We start from the raw sequence: 15,969 nt of genomic DNA, 5'->3' as shown, positions 1-15,969 counted from the left end.
AAAAGAATATGATATAACATGATGAACATCACTCCACATCAAAAATTTCTGTTTTTATCACTTACCTACTCGAGGACGAGTAGGAGTTAAGCTTGAGGATGCTAATACGTCTCCAACATATCTATAATTTTTGATTGTTCCATACTGTTTTATTATGAATGTTGGATGTTTTATAATCATTTTATATCTTTTTTGTACTAACCTATTGACATAGTGCCAAGTGCCAGTTGTTGTTTTTTCCATGTTTTTTACATCACAGAAAATCAATATCAAACAGAGTCCAAATGCCACGAAACTTTATTGAGAATTTTTATGGGCAAAAGAAACAAAACGGGCCCTGGTTGCGCCTGGGGGTGCCCCGAGGGGGGCACAACCCACCAGGGCGCACCAGGAGGCCCAGGTGCGCCCTCGTGGGTTGTGTGCACCTCGGGTGCCCCCTGGACCGCCTCTTTGCTCTATAAATACCCCAATATTCCAGAAACCCTAGGGGAGTCGACGAAATATTCATCCAGCCGCCGCAGCGTCCAGAACTACCAGATCCAATCTAGACAACATCACGGAGGGGTTCACCACTTGCATTGGTGCCTCTCCGATGATGCATGAGTAGTTCTTTATAGACCTTTGGGTCTGTAGTTAGTAGCTAGATGGTTTCATCTCTCTATTGATTCTCAATACAATGGTCTTTTGGAGATCCATATGATTGGAAATCCATATGATGTAACTCTTTTACGGTGTGTTTGTTGGGATCAATGAACTTTCAGTTTATGATTAGATCTCTCTTTTTATATCCATGAAAGTATTTAAATTTCTTTGATCTCTTTTATGCATGATGTCTTATAGCCTCGTATTTCTTCTCCGATATTTGAGTTTTGTCTGGCCAACTTGATCTATTTATACTACATGACCAGTTGCGCCAAATGGCGCAGAGACCCATTTAAAGCCATATGCTCGTTGAAAATATTTGCATTTTTCAATAACTATGTATTTGAGCAACTACAAACGATAAGAAATTGGCTTTCTGTGTAAAGTTTAATTTATTGTAGAGTTAAGCTCACATAAAAGGCAAGATGGCAACAACAGAGTACAATTGTATTGTGTGCAACATCAACCAAAAATAGTTAGCTAATAAATTGTTTGAAGGTAACCAAACATTTCGGAGGAGTTTATGCCACATCTTATTCTGCTAAAAAAAAGATCACGGAAAGAAAGAAAAACGGCCATCAATGATGACACAATTGATTTGATACAACAAGGATAAGAGAAATGAGTAACGGTTAAAGAAACAAAATGTCTAAATTAGTTTTTTAACCATGTAGGAGAGTTGCATGACACAGAAACAACAGAGGGTGGTCAGCACTCAACGACAAGTAGTCTAGAAAAACGCAGGGAAACTGCCAAGTACTCCCTTCGTTCCAAAATAGATGACCCAACTTTGTACTAATTTTGTACTAAAGTTAGTACAAAATTAAGTCATCTATTTTGAAACGGAGGGAGTACAACTAAAGCAGGTCCAAAAGACGGCCAGGACCTAAATGATTCCTAACCAGTAGCCATTAGCTTTCAGCTAACTCATAACCTCAGAATCAACGTAATCTGGTTGTCAAAAATCAACGCATTCCTCTCCAGTTTGCATAGACCACCATCACACCAAAGCAGAAATTTCTTCCTATCTTTCCCATGAAGCATGTAACTTGCACTGATCCGCCATGTAATGAGCTCCATATCCATAGTAGGCATGTTCCCTGTAATCCTACCCATTTAAGTGGGGTGCTCCAGATAACAGTTGGCGACAGCACAACACACAAAAACATGACAATAATCTTCAGGCACGACCATGGACATATAAGTTAAAAGTGTAGTACTCAGGTATATATCCGAAGAGAAACATACTATCAATTATCAAAGGACACCAAACATAGGAATAAGTTGCTGAAAAGTTTGGAGGGTTGCCGTTTGTTTCCTAATGAATGCTAATTGCAGAACATAACAAACCCTTGAACTCTGCTATTATCAGTTAGTCATTTATAATATATAGACAATTTTAAGGTTAGTAACCCTTGAACTCTTCTATTATCAGTAAAATTCACATAGGTCAGAAATACATAGGAATTCCAAAAAAAGGGCTCGTGCAGAATAAATAAAAAGACACAAATAGTCATTTCTGGATAGAACTAAGGAGAAAAACAAAACAAAAATGTCTCGCATACATAGACTAAGTATATACTCACAGGCATGTTCCTAAGTATATATCTAATAACAAAGATGCGATGTCGATCAATTAAACAGAAGTTAATAGTAGTAGGTTGTCTGTAAAGTCAAGTGACCATGTTGTTTCTTTCCTTGGAATAAAAGATGGTGTAATCTTCTCCATGGTCTTTAGTCTTCAGCTTTCAACCATTGTATATGACATTTTGGTTGATCTGCACTTCAATTGATAGATTCATAAAGCCTTGTATTACAGTTACCGACTTAGCGTGTACTGCTCCAATAAACCTGGATCACCTTCTGAATGAAAGTGCACCTAAAGAAAGGTTTATCACAATTTCCAAGTCCATTCTCATTCATAGTATTATCTCTGATGATTTCTCTATATGTTTCAGTACAGATCCTTGGCCACATATGTCAACTACAAAGGTGTTATATGCTATGGACCACATGGTACATGATCACATATATTAACAAATTAACTTCAGGAGATTGGATGCAAACCACCTGACGTAAGAATAATCTTTTGATTTAATAGCTTTAGCAATAGTTGAAACTTGTTCTTTCTAAGGCGGTCACCAAATTGGACCCTCACAAAAGAGCTAACATAGCAGCGATAAAAATAATCAACGGAAGACAACCTCAATTAGGACCTATGAACCTCTCAGAGGTCATGGAGGCCAACTTTCATGTTGTTACAGGTCATCTTGAATGTAAGTACATCCATACCAACCTCAAGTCCTGTTTTCAGGAGAAATTTCTTCCATCCATGCTTGAACAAGATGCAGCCATTCATGTGCTTGTTCGTCACTCAGTCCTAGTGGACCTCTGCTTGCCAAACCATAATCTCGTCAGTCCATGCTTGGGATATCCAAATGAAAAGCTACTTCCTTTGGTTTTTCTAGATGAACATAGACTACATGCAAAAAAAGTGTGAGTGTTATGGTCCCAGTTACGAAAAACAGCACAAGAACAAAAAGAAAACAACTGAGGAAAATAAATGCATCCTATAGAGCGACATAGATCGAAAAACAGTGTGTGCAACAGAATGCATGTAACTGAACCTAAGGTTAAAACCAGACCTTGTTCATGAAACAATAAAATCTAGTGAATGGAGAACTTAGTATTCACTTCTGAAGCTAAGCATGAACATTATGAATATACATACAGAAAAAAGAGGGGGAAATAATGACTAAACAAGGACTGGAAAGGTTATAGGAGTAGAGGTTAATTATCTAGACATCAAATGTGAATGATCAAGAAGACTCAAAGAAAAAATCACAAGGCAACATAAAAATGAAGCAACTGAAAAAAGGTATACTTGTTTCCATCAGGGGCAAAAGAGTGAAGCAAAGGACTCCAGAAAAATCGAGAACAAAAGTAATGGAATAAATAAAGCAGCTCCCAAAAAATCTCCTCGCATCACAGGGAATAGAGATACAAACAATGGGTGAAGTAATTAGGATAAAATAGAAAATAGTGACAAGACTTATACAACGATCTCCTACCTCCAAGATAGACTGAGGGACTGAAGATAAAGAAAGAAGGAATGAAAACAGGAAAAAGATAGAAGTGCATATTGAAGAAAGAGAGAGCAGACACTAGAAAATTACAACTGATAATTATGAAAAGTTTGTCACCCTCTATAAAAATGACAAGACTGAGAATAGTAAGGCGGATAAATTAAGAATGACAAGTAAACCGAGAGATGAAAAGATTGAGAACCACATATAGTCAAAAGACCGAAAACCACATGAGTCAAAAAGTACTTGTTTGGAAACTAAACCTGAAGTACTGAGACTAAAAACAAGACTATTTAATTAAATGAAAGTATGAAACTACTGAACTATTGAAATACCAAACACACTGTCCAACTAAATCATGTAAAGACTAAAAACTGAAAAAATCATAAATTAGCCTAACTAACAAAGTGGAAAAGTCTGATCTACGAAAGAGAGAAACTATCAAGAATCATAGGGTCTATTGAGATGGACTAAAATACTGGCAAATGATGCAAGCACAATGACTAAATAAAGGAACAAAAAACTGAAGGAACAAAGAGAAAGGAACAAAAACTAAACCTAATCAATCAACTGAATGTGACATGAGTGACTTAACTGATGGACAAAATGTACTGCTTGCTCTACTACATAATGAACAAACACTGAACAACTTAAAGAAACATGATCGAAATGAAACTATGATTTTCCTAACGGGTGCAGGTCTGCGACAAATGAAACGTGACTGCACCTAAATATCAAAAACTACAAAAGAAAACATCAAACACTTAAACGAATGACAGAGGATACATAGAAAATACGAAACACACCCGTGGAGATTACAAAAGTACTCAAACACAGAGAAACATAAAAACTAATTCCAGAGATCACACACACACAGAGTACTGTCTGTGTGGCGAAACATGTGCATCAGCGGAGAAACAATAGTCCAACATTTACACGCCTCGCGGGCTGCAAAAATGCAGTCTGCAATTCAATGCTAATGCAAAGGTGTCAGGCAACATGCAATGCTGGAATTTGCGAATCATTATCTAACTAAGCAACTTCGAGCTAGACAGAAGAAACACATAATGGATGATGAGAAAACACTACCCACTACCACGCCTAACTCTCACATGAGTATGGTGGGACTCTCCTTATCAAGGGAATAGTCGCGTCGTCTAAATAGTGAGTTGCCTACCACAATTTGTATATATGAATTTGTATATGTGATATGCTAAACTGAACATCATAGAGTTAAAACCATTGAGCTGGTCCAGACATTAGCATTGCCAATAAAAAATACTTTACCTACCATCAGATCACTTCATGTGGTCTGTGCGTTTAGTCCCGAGGCCATATCCATCTCCCCTCAACATACAAAAAGCAAAATATCTAACAAAAGGGAAAGCAACAAAAAAAACTTCTCTATTGGTTAAAATACTGAGCTAGGCAAGTTGAATAGTTAAGGCATTTCCATGTGTTCATTGTCAAATAATCAATGTTTTAGTACACGATACACAATAACAAACTGCAGGCATCTCATAGCTACACAGAGGAAATCCGGATCATGGCTGCTCAGTTCGAAGTGGATATTGAAAAACAGAAAAAGGAGAAGTTATCACAGCATCTGTCAAGCTGCAACATTAGCTTGCTAATATTTATTAGGTATGCAACACATAACATACTTTAAGCCTCAAGCCATCAACAATTCCAGGTCCAGGAATTATATGAGCATCAATAATACCAAGTATATTGCTCTCATGTGTAGAATATTCATCTTGGGAAAAAACTAAGCATACTGCGCGAATATGCAAATAGAATGGAAGGATAGGGAATAACACATTTCTCACCATTCGTCTTGCATAATGAATGTGTTTTCAATGTCAGCAAACTTGCGGTTCTCGAAGATCAAAAGGTTGCGCTTCTCAGCAATCTTCAAAAAGAGTTCATAAGATCCCATTATATGAAGGATGCTGAATTTGCATATTCAATAGTGAACAACTCTGGTAACTAAATAAAGGAGGCATCTACCCATAATCATAAGAGAATTACATCATGTACTTGCTAAACTGATCCTTCTCCTAGTAGTTGGCGTCCTCCCCCTCCATAAACATGGCAGAAATCATCCATCAACAGAGCTTAAAACGGGATGGAAGGTGAAAAAAGCTCGTCAAGTTGAACCCACAAGCATGGACGCTATAGGATATTAGAAGAAAAAGCATGGAAAATGTCATAGCTAGTAGAGCAGGAGCATTGCTACTAACCTAAAAAAATTGAGGATTGAACTCAGATCTAATAAAAAGTTCACAGCATTGAAGTTCATATGAACATCAATTCACTGTAACTACCTTTCTGGGCGGGTCACCTCGCTCTCGTGTAAACCGCAGCCACCGCCCAGCGCTGCCGCCTTCCTCTTCTCTCCTGAGCACTTGCCACCGACCTCCGTGCCCTCGCCTCTCGCCTCCGGCCTCAGTGCGAACATCAATTCACTGTAACTACCTTTCTGGGCGGGTTGGTGGAGGGAGCAGATGGCTTCGGTGGAATGAATTTGACAAATGAATCAACCTTCCTCTAGAAATAAGGAAGGAAGTTTCGTTCATTCATTTGAAAAACAGTAGCAGCAGTGTATGTAGCGTCTTGATCCATGTAAGAAGGTGGGGGAGCAGGAAGGGACCTTGTGCGTGGGGTAGTCGTGGCCGTGGTCGGGCTGGACGGCGTCTCCGTCGAGCTCGTCCATGGAAGGTAGGAAGGAGCTGCTGCAGGTCGCCTGCTGCTGCTACGGACTGAATCGAACAGAAAAAGAAATCAGGGGTCCGGTCCGATCTGATGTGAGAGAGGAGCGTAGTCGGGGAAAGGGAGAGCTCACAGTTGCAACTGGGCGACCGGAGAGGTGGAGGATGGAGGCGGAGGAGGGGATCCGTGCCTGGGAGCCGTCACGCCGCCGCACCCATGGAGACGCTACTGCTGCTGCTGCAGATCGAGAAAGCAAAGAAATTAGGGGAAGGATGTGAGAGAGAGGAAGGAGAGGAGAGGTTAGGGAGAGCCCCGGTGTTCTACCCCTACTGAGGCGCATCTCTGCTCTAGCGCGGGGAGAAGGAAGGGGGCCGGCGGCACGGGGAGGAGGGGAGGGCGCTGAGGCGTGTGAGGAGAGGGTGCGGCGGCATGGGAGAGGATGGAGCGGGGAGGAGACGAGGCGAAGGGGGCGCGGGGCTCGGGACGAGAAGGTTTGGCGGCTAGGGTTTGACCTTTTTGCTTGTTCTCGAGGTCGAGCGTGGGGCGCGGGCAGAGGGGACTGGCAAATCCCTCGGGGACATGGGAAAGGCACACCCAGCCGTCCAGAAGTGGACCAAATCGAGGGAGCTTTGTGGAGCCAAGTTAGATAGCAATATTATATGTTAAAACATTTGGTGGCGCCGATTGAGGCGTGATGCTGCGGTATTTGATTTTCTGCTGCCCATTTAAATGAATTGTTTGGTTCATGTTTTCACAACATAGCATTTCTAGGAGTCTGAACATATAAATGATATTCATATGCATCCGTAAGTCACATGGACAAGTCTACATAAATAATAAAGTTATACAAGCTGATGTCCATCACAGATTGATAATTGTTAGGAGTAGTGCACATGTATAGAGGACGTTAGGCATGAGTTGCAGCAAAGAAATTATAAGTCCAGACCAACCTAAACTATTGTAGAGATAATGATGACCACCCATTATAGTTGGTCCAAAGGTAGTGCCGCACATATGTTTGTATTTTTGTATTTGTAGCATAGGAAAGAAGGCCTACAAAAATATATTGCAGTCTACTCTTATTACTTTCACAGCCATCCACTGCCCCCACTGAGCCGATGCTTGCCTTCATCAGCGTCTGCTTGAGCAGCTGTCTGTCGGCGCCATCGTTGGCTCGCCATCATACCCCTCGATGTAGACCACATCCCTCTTGCGAGGGTCACAGAAGACTGTTCTTCTAACGCCATAATATGTTATGCATCATCAAATATAAAAATCAAGTGTGAAAATAGTCACCATCCACTGGCCTGGTCTTGTAAATTTTGTTGACGCTGATAATTATTAATGTTTGAATGCATCAGAAACCATTTTGCTCCAACAAAATCTAGAAACGAAACATAGACAATTGTTTAAATATCCAAAATTGCAACTGAACATATGTTTTTAGTGAAAAGATGAACATGAACTAATCATCACCATGCAGCAACACTACATAATAGTCCCTCTATAAACTAATATAAGATATTAGTTTACAAAAGGAGGACTATGCAGTGCAAGCCAAAATAAATAAATAATATCTTATCTTGTCCAAACCGGTGGTTTACTTCTTCTTTTTTCAAAATTAAATCATGGATCACAACCACGATTGTCAAAATCCAATGTGTACGGCGGAAAAAGAAATACGGAGATGGGCGAGGCAGGGGAAAATCACCACTATTTCAGGGCACCATGCTGAGCTCAGTAACACCATGTCAACCAAATGAATTAGATGCTAGTACATGTTACTGCACGTAATCATATTCAATTGCTGAAATACAATCAAAGCTAATTTAGAAACTATACATAAAAGGGAACCAAAATCGATTTAAACATGGTGTTTTGGGGTAGACGGGTAAATTAATGTGGATTCCCGTCCAAAATTCAGGTGAGCACGGCATAAATCTTCAACAATGGACAATAAAAAAATGGCTACAATAATACTTCATCCATCTCAAAATAAGTGTCTCAACTTTGCATTAACTTTGTATTAAAATTAGTATAAAGTTGAGTCACTTATTTGGAACGGAGGGAGCAGATAATTATGCATCCGACTAACTCAATTGCCCAATTTTAGAAATTTAAATAAACATGTTCCATCCAGATCAGTATTAAACTTCTCTGGAGATGTGTCATCCAATGTTTGGCAAGACTGGAAATGATAAAAAGGGAGAGATGGGAAGAAAGATCATACCTGACAGTCGCTCCCCTTTCCATAGAAGCTTCTGCACCGTGCACAATAAATGGCGCTCGTCATCGTGGTACATCACTTTCGCGCATCAGGTGGTGCTTACTTTGACCCGATGGTTGTTTCCATAACTCTCTCAACTCCAACATTATTAAATCTGGCATCATCTTGCAACCACTTATCAATAGGTAAATCATGATGTATTAGGACAAGTGTGCAAGTCATAACTCCAGCTAGAAGACACCTCATTTTCTTAAATGACCGAAATGTTCTAGAAGCTAATTCAACAAGAGAAATTAGAGGGCCGATTAGCAATAACCTTAAACAACATCTTTTGCTGAAGAAAAACAATCAGCAACAACAGGTATTGTGTGGCCTATATTCCTGTCACGTGCAACACCCTCGTATGTACTCTGCACATAAATGTGAAAGTGGGTACATCCATAACATGGCATTTGCCAAAGATGAGGCCCCAGGAAATAATCATCTCTCCTGGAATAAAAAAGACCAATAAGATGTTTCAGGGGAAAATCACAGGGAATTTTCAAAGGCATCCAAGAAGCATGGACATATGTTGAATGAACCTTCGACTCAATTGTCATGGAGATATGTTTGATAGCACTATGTTCTGAATAACAAACCGCCTTTGCAAAATTAGCAGAAGTATGCCCTGATAAAGCATAGTGCAGATTCTGATGAAATAATCACCATAATCAGCCAGTAATGAGTAATGACATGAAAGTCCCACCCATCAAAATGAACTCAGCCCGCAAAAGAGTATATTTGAATTACTTTGCACTTAGAATCCATCAAATATAAGTGGATTGAGCATGAGATCACTCAAATTAAGATGTACGAGAGCTGATTTATCCTCCTTCTGGCCTGAAAATGTGGATTGTACCTACAATTGCAAATTCAGATCAATAAATTCGCAAAAGCATATATAGAAAACAGTCAGAATGATTATAGTACTTGTATGCTTCATCACTCTACACAACATGTGGCTCTTAGTTTTTCAAGTCCAAAGATCCAATAGACTGCTAGTCAACAAGTAGAGAACCTTATGTACTTATTAACAATCAAATGAGAGCTTGCCCCTCACCCGTCCCAGAGTCAGATAGGTATGAGTTGCAATGCAAACTAAAGCTTTACACATTAGATGTCCCTAGTAATCCAGCCAATGAACCAGACTCTAAATGGCTAGTAAGAAATATAAGACCTTGAACGAGCATTCCAATCAATACTCACGTGTGTAGCACATTATGCTTATGCAGATTGATCAAACTATTCAAAATCTATATATTTTCCAGCGAAAGGACATGTCTTGATGGGATCTCTGAAAATTAGAGCATTAAAGAAAGAAAGAAAGAGGATGATGTGAACCAAACCATCGATTAGTCATGTGTGCTTTGTCGGCCGGGTCGGCAAGGTCGATGACGAGGCTGAAAACGTTCGACCACATAAGATTGTTTACGAGAAATTCTTTGCAAGACCAGAAACAGATGAGGAAACAGATAAATATTGTCCCACACCCCGGACGCCTCCTCTCCCTAGCCGAAAGTCGTCGCCCGCCTGCGCCGCCTTTCTGCTCACGCCGGAGCTCCGCCAGGAAACCATGGCCGCGTCTGCCGTCGATCCGCTCCGGCCAGCGACCCCGAGCGCCCACCGCCTCGGATCCTACGGGGGCTACCGGATCCAACCATCCCCGACCTCCCCGCCCCTCGAACTGTCGCCTGCCTTCGCGGTAACCGGCGGCGCCGCCGCCACCCTCTGCCTCGCCTCCATGCACGAGGTCAATGGCGCCCAACCACCACCGGGATCTCTCCGTCCTTGCGCGTCCCCGAACCCGTCGCAGATCGACGAACGAGAAAGGGGCCTGGGGCACGACGAAGGAGAAGGATCCGAGACGGGAGAGGAGGCGACGGCGGCCGAGAGGTGGTGTGAGCTTGCGTGTACGAGGAAGAAAGGAAGCGGCGGGGGCGATGTATCTGGGAGCCTAATCCCTAGCAGACAAGTGGATCAACGAGGCAAACATATTTCAACAAATGAAACAGTGCCCAGTGCCAACGTGGACGTCGCGAGAGTGCGCACATTGCGCGACCGTTAAAGGGTTTAATTTCAATGGGAAGAGGTGCCCGGTGGTGGGTTCGATCTTACAGTGCTTGTATAGCGATCCGACCTTAGACGGTCAAATCTCTATGTATAAGTGTCATCCCTAGATCGGTAATGCTGACACACACAGTACTCAAGGATTTATAAAAGAGTTCAATCACACACTTATTACATCGAATGTCTCAAAAGAGTACTTATTACAATAATATGGCTGAAGGCCATCTAAACAAGATAACTGCGGAAGCTTCGAAGGTAAATGAGTCCATTAACTCCAACGCCATAGCTACGTGCATGACAACGACCTAGCGCACCTTACTCTACGTCTGAAAACTCTGCAACAAAATACGTTGCAGCCTGTGTAGGTCAGCACATGGAATATGCTGACAAAATACCACTATAGAGCAATGAACATGTAACAGCTATAACTATATGCATATTTGGCTGGTGGAGACTCTATGGTTATTTTTGCAGAAAGCTAGCTTTTCCTTACAACAAAGGAATAGATTTTATTTAACTACAATGTTTGTTGAAAACATTGAGAAGGTTCCTCCAACTCAATCCCAAATTAATAAATCATCAAACCAAGAAATTAATTAAGTAGTGTGATGAGGTCGAATCAATAATTCAAGTACCACATACTCAAGATGTCCATAACTGGGGACACGGCTAACCATGATTAGTTTATACACTCTGCAGAGATTTGCGCACTTTTCCCCACAAAACTCGATCTCCTCTATTGGATTTCTCACACTACATGTTTGAGAAATGGATGACCGAGAGACAGTCTTTCAGAAGAATTAACTCTTTACTCTGGGTAGACATTACCACCTACATCCCTTACATCTGCTAGCCTACCACTGAAAGAGGTCACACAACATACTCAACTATGCCAGAGCCCATAATGGCTTGTGTCTGCACACGGAAGTTTCCAGCATGAATAATCTTATGATCCCTTTGAGCTTGGGTGGCAAACTGTAGGATGATCACACGGGTACTCCGGGATATCGCAGGACAACACTGGATTGCTCCAACTGGCCAAACAACCACTGGGTGCTCCAGGGTGCCTCAACCAATCCACCCAGATGTGTATTAAAGTAGCGACCTTAAGTTTAGCCATTATTAAAACTCTCACATCTATCATGGATCACTCAAACCCAAACCACATCTACGAGCATAGCATAGCAGTATAATCATAACGTAGAAGTAACTCCCAGGGTTTGCAATAAAGACAATAGGTTCTACCTCGTCACTACTTCCCAATACCCACATGTTAAACAGATCCTACTCATGCAATGTTTGAGGATTGAAACTAGTGCATAAAAACTGGGTAATAAGGGGTATGATCAAAGTGATACTTGCCTTGCTGACGATCTGAAAACCCTAGTGACTCGTAGTAGCACGCTTCACACTCCGGAAACTCTATCGTGAACAAAAATAACATACATAAGCACTCGAGCATAGGATGCAAGGGTAAAACTCAAATGAAGATATACAAATTTAAAGTTCAACTGAAGAGCTTCGATTTGCAAAATGAATCAATCGAATCGGAGGTACGAAACTCAAACTATGATAAAAAAGTTCAAATTCAAATCTGCTTGAAACCAAATTTGAAATTATCAAAATCATGTTAAAGTTGGTTATCTGGAAAGAGGGGAACAAGACAAAGATTTTGGCATTGGTTTCACTGGATTTGGACAAACGAGCAAAAAGTTGCAAGGGTTTGAAGATCAGGGACTAATCTGTGAGAAAAGTAATCGCAGAGAGGTCCCTGGCCGAAAATAAAATAAAAGGAAAACCGTAACGAATGAACGTTTGCTAACTAAACTAAACGAACGAATTCGTTCATTAAAACGAACTAAACAGAGAGCGTTCGCTAATTAGAACGGATCGGAATAATCCGAGAAAAACCCTAACCCTAAAAATAAACCAGGAGAAAACCGAGGGAACCGAAAAAACCCAAAAAGAATCGGCGAACCGGGATGGTTTTTATACCGGTCAACGACGACGACGGGTCCGGCAAGACAGCAGTGGCGGCAGCACCGGCTCGCGGCGGTGGGGTGGCGGTGCGGTGGCGCAGGTGCGTCGACTTGCGGCGGTTTGGGGTGAGGAGGAGGGGCGCTGTTGGCTCCCTTTTAAAGGCCGAGGAGGGGGGCGACAATGCTTGGGGAAGGGGGCGCCGTGTCGGCTCGGGAGTCGTGCCCCGGCCGAACTCGGACGGCGGCGGCGGCTCGGGCTCCTCGCGCGGGAGGAAGGCGGCGGGCGACGCGGGCCGGCCTACTCGGCTAGGCCTTCGGCCCAGTCTGGCGGGAAGTTTCTTTTTTTTTTAAAATAAAATTCGCCCGAAGAAAAATCCTAATGAAATATAAAAAAATTCTAAAAATGACAGAAACAATTTTTCACCGTTTAAACCTAATATTTAGAACAAAGTGAACATATTTCTGGCCTAAAAATGCATATTTTTCCAATTCAAACAAAATAGCAAATAAAATCCAAATAAAAAATTGATTTTATAATTTCTTGTCTAATATTCCTCTCTTTTGAAGAAGTCATTTTATATTCTCTCTTTTATTTTTATTATTGGAAATAATTAGAGGGAAAAATATTAAAACCAATTTGATCCTCTTTTCAAGTTTAAGAAAAATTCAAATATGAAAATTTTGAAACCTCCCACTCTCTCCTTGGGTCCTTGAGTTGCATGAGATTTCTAGGATCACAGACAAAAAGCAAATAAAATATGATATGCATATGATGACCTATGTATAACATCCAAATTGAAAATTGTGATGTTAGAAACCTACCCCCTTAAGATGAATCTCGCCCTTGAGATTCGGGTTGGCTATAAAATAGGTGTGGGTGGTATTTTCATAGGTCTTCTTCTTGCTCCCAGGTGGCTTCATCCTCGGTATGGTGGTTCCACTAAATTTTGCAAAACTTGGTAACCTTGGTGCGGGTAACTCGGCTGGCAAACTCAAGGATCTTGATGGGTTTCTCCTCGTAGGTTAGATCACTCTCCAACTGAATTGCTTCCTGGGGCACAGTATCTCTCAGAGGAATATCACCATCTCAACATGGCACTTCTTCAACTCCGAAACATGAAACAGATCGTGAACTCCCGACAATCCTTCAGGTAACTCCAATTTGTAGGCAACCTCTCCCATACGTTCCAGAACTCGGTATGGTCCTACAAATCTCGGTGCTAACTTTCCCTTAACTCCAAATCATTTAACTCCTCGCAATGGTGACACACGAAGATATGCTCGGACACCAATTTCATAGACTACCTCCATGCGTTTGGTATCGGCATAACTCTTCTGCCTGGACTGAGCTACCTTCAGTCTATCACGAATCAACTTAACCTTCTCTTCAGAATCTTTGATCAAATCTGGTCCAAACAACTGACGGTCTCCAACTTCATCCCACATTAACGGTGTCCTGCACCTCTTTCCATACAAGGCTTCGAAAGGTGCCATCTTCAAACTAGCCTGATAACTATTGTTGTAGGAGAACTCCGTGTAAGGTAAATTGTCATCCCAACTAGATCCATAATCTAGTGCACAAGCTCTCAACATGTCCTCCAGAATCTGATTAACTCTCTCGATCTGTCCATCGGTCTACGGATGAAAGGATGTACTGAACTCTAGCCTAGTACCCAAAGTCTCGTGTAGCTGATTCCAAAACTTTGAGGTAAATTGTGTTCCTCTATCTCATACGATGGTCCTCGGAACTCCATGCAGACATACGATCCTGGTCATATATATCTTGGCCAACTTCGTGCTCGTATAAGTAGTTTTCATTGGGATAAAGTGAGCAACCTTGGTTAAGTGATCAACTACTACCCGATAGAATCATATCCCGGTTGTGTCCTGGGTAATCCGGTGATGAAATCCATGCCAAGCTTGTCCCACTTCCATTCGGGTATCGGCATAGGCTGTAATAATCATGTTGGCTTCTGATGCTCTACCTTCACTCTCTGACATACATCACATACAGCTACATACTCGGCAATATCCTTCTTCATACCAGTCCACCAGAACCGTTCCTTCAAATCCAAATACATCTTGGTGTTTCCGGGGTGAATCGAATATGGCGAGTCATGAGCCTCCTGAAGTATTAACTTCCTAATCTCCGCATTGTTGGGCACATATACACGATGCTCAAACCATAAAGTCTCGTGCTCATCCTCACGAAAACCTTTGGCTTTTCCTTTGCTCATCTTCTCCTTTATCTCAGCAATTTCCTTACCATCTTTCTGAGCTTCTCGAATCTTTCCCAATAATGTGGACTGAACCTCCATTGCTGCAACAAAACCTCTTGTAACTATCTCCAAACGAAGTTCCTTGAGATCGTTGACTAACTCCTGCGGTAATCCTCCGCTTACGAGGGTATTGACATAAGTCTTGCAGCTCAAAGCGTCCGCTATGACATTGGCCTTTCCTAGATGATAATGCTGCTTCATATCATAATCCTTTATGAGTTCCAACCATCTCATCAGCCTAAGATTCAACTCCTTCTGTGTGAAAATGTACTTCAAGCTCTTCTGGTCCGTGTACACATCACATCGGTTTTCAATCAGAAAATGTCTCTAGGTCTTGAGCGCATGCACTACGGCTGCTAACTCCAAATCATGTGTGGCATAATTCAACTCATGAGGTCGAAGCTGCCGTGAGGCATATGAAACAACTCTTTCGTCTTGCATAAGTACACCTCCAAGTCCCAAGTGAGAAGCGTCACAATACACTTGTAAATCCTTGATTATATCCGAAAGAATTAGCATTGGGGCTGTAACCAAACGTTTCTTCAACTCCTGAAAACTAGCCTCACATTCCTCGGTCCATTTGAACTTGGTGCCCTTCTTTAACAACTCTGTCATGGGTTTTGCAATCTTGGAGAAATTCTCAATGAACCTCCTGTAATATCCCGCGAGTCCCAGAAAACTACGAATCTCTCCTACTGAGGTGGGTGCCAACCACTCAGTGACAGACTGAACCTTGGTAGGGTCTATTGATATACCTTCTCCTGATATAACATGTCCAAGAAATCCAACTTCCTTCAACCAAAACTCACATTTGCTGAACTTGGCATATAGCTGATGTTCCCTGAGCTTCTCAAGAACAAACGCAAGTGTTCCTTGTGTTCCTCTTCATTCTTCGAGTACACCAAAATATCATCAATGAACACCACAACAAACTTGTC

General features: G+C 41.6%; 1 long non-coding RNA gene across 11 annotated transcripts; it reads right to left on the bottom strand.

Moving 5' to 3' along the window:
- Positions 1–1,274: 1,274 nt before the first annotated feature.
- On the bottom strand, positions 1,275–7,039 carry LOC123086190 (uncharacterized). 11 transcript variants are annotated; one of them, XR_006440641.1, is made up of 6 exons: positions 6,765–7,039; positions 6,574–6,677; positions 6,382–6,490; positions 5,972–6,278; positions 5,739–5,845; positions 1,275–5,640 (listed from the first exon to the last, which is right to left on the bottom strand). It is a non-coding gene; the product is annotated as an uncharacterized lncRNA (long non-coding RNA). The 11 variants fall into 11 exon arrangements; XR_006440640.1 differs by having other exon boundaries at positions 5,760–5,845; positions 6,765–7,038; XR_006440636.1 differs by having other exon boundaries at positions 6,056–6,278; positions 6,765–7,036.
- Between the last annotated feature and the right edge of the window lie 8,930 nt (positions 7,040–15,969).

Source organism: Triticum aestivum, chromosome 4A (assembly GCF_018294505.1).
Source record: "Triticum aestivum cultivar Chinese Spring chromosome 4A, IWGSC CS RefSeq v2.1, whole genome shotgun sequence".
Lineage (NCBI taxonomy): Eukaryota > Viridiplantae > Streptophyta > Magnoliopsida > Poales > Poaceae > Triticum > Triticum aestivum.
Note: the sequence above shows the minus strand (reverse complement) of the source record. Positions and strands in the feature narration are given on the sequence as shown.